Raw genomic sequence first — 1,751 nt, 5'->3', positions numbered from 1 at the left:
CCTAGATGAAGCAATGGAATCTGGTTCCGCATCTTAAGTGTCACCTCAATGTCAAACATGAAGGGTGCCAAGTCAGAGCTAAGTTATGCACTGGGAAACGAGAGGGTATTAACGTAGCTAGATGGGCACGTCGTGTGGAGAGTCAGAAGGGCAAGAAGTCCTGTATTAAGTATTTAACTAATGAGCAGGGGCGCAAGATCTATGGACAGGAGGAGATGCAGAAGGTCTTCCACTAGCATTTAGCACGGTTGTTCGGGGGGAGCAGTCAGCTTGAGCGCGGGGAGGCCTTAAAGGACTTCCTAGCCGGTGGACCGTGACTCTCAGCAAGTGAGAAGAGGTGCTGTGAAGGACCGATCTCTCCCACGGAGGTAAAAAAAAGACGTATTGGCTGAGTGCACCAGGGAAAAGTCGCTGGGGCTGGATGGTCTGCTCTATGAGTTTTACCGTAGCATGCCGGAGTTGTTCAGGGATATACTGGCCAGCGTCTATACAAATTGGCAACAGAATGGGAGAATTCCCAGTGCTGTGAGCCGGGGAGTGATGACGCTGGTCCAGAAAGACCCGAGCAAGGGGTATAGTTTAAGTAACTACCAGCCCATAACACTACTTAATATAGAGTTAAAGATTTTGGGCAAAGTGCTAGCTAAAAGATTGACGGCTGTAGTGGAGAAACTTGTCGGGAAAGCACAGACATGTGCAATACCCAGCAGGTCAATCCAGGACAATCTTCACCTTATCTGCTACACCTTAGACAGGGTGGGTAAATTAGCTGGCAAAAGTCCATTTAGACCAAAGTAAAGCATTTGATAGGGTTGACCATCAGTACCTGGTGGCAGGGCTGGGCCCGGTCTTCTGCAGGTGCATCTCCACTATGTACAGCAGCATCAAGTCCACAGTCCAGATAAACGGTTACCTGATGGAGCTATTTTTGATCAAGCGCTCAGTTTGTCAAGAGTGTCCCTTGTCTCTGCTTCTGTATGTGTTGGCTCTGTTTTTGGAATTCAAAGGAAGGTACCCAGACGACATCCGGGTATCAGCACAGAAATAGCTGATAAGAAATTCATAATTAGTCCCGTGGAAACACCAAGAAAAAGCCCAGTGGCTACACCAACAAAAGGGAAGGAATTTGTGCAGCCCCTCCCCAAGCCCCAACTTTCTATTTCTACCATGACGATTAAGTTAGGGTGCATAAATGTGCGTGGGCTGGGGTCGAAATGGAAACAAAGTTGTCTCCTAGACGACCTCAGATCACGGGATATAGATGTTTGCATTGCCATGGAGTCCAAGATGAGTGGGCCAGACGTGTTCTTGCCTCTTCTAAACAGTTATGAGAAATTTATTTCTCCTAGCCGACGAGGAGGGGGGGTGAGGCGTTAGACAAAAGAGCGGTTTTACTGGAGAAAGAGAAACTGGAGAGGCTGACAGAATTATTTGGAAGCAGAGTTCAAGCAACTACGATGGTTTTCCAATATGACAACTTACTGAATGTTGTGGAAATGGATGAACTCGTGGAATACGCAACAGATAAAAAAATTAGACTGATAACAAAAATGTATAGAAAGAACAGTAAAATGGAACTGCGAGCTTTGGGGGACTCGTAAGCCATTACATTACGTTTTATGTACTCCACATTTTGTGTTGTCTGTCCTCATATGTCCCCTTCTTTCCCTTAGGCTATATGCCTGTAACAAAGAAATTGAAGCTTCAAAATCTGGTTGAGGGGAGATAAGCGTTTGTGATGAGAGATATAT

This window comes from Octopus bimaculoides, chromosome 18, assembly GCF_001194135.2.
Source record: "Octopus bimaculoides isolate UCB-OBI-ISO-001 chromosome 18, ASM119413v2, whole genome shotgun sequence".
NCBI classification, from domain to species: Eukaryota; Metazoa; Mollusca; class Cephalopoda; order Octopoda; family Octopodidae; genus Octopus; species Octopus bimaculoides.
Note: the sequence above shows the minus strand (reverse complement) of the source record.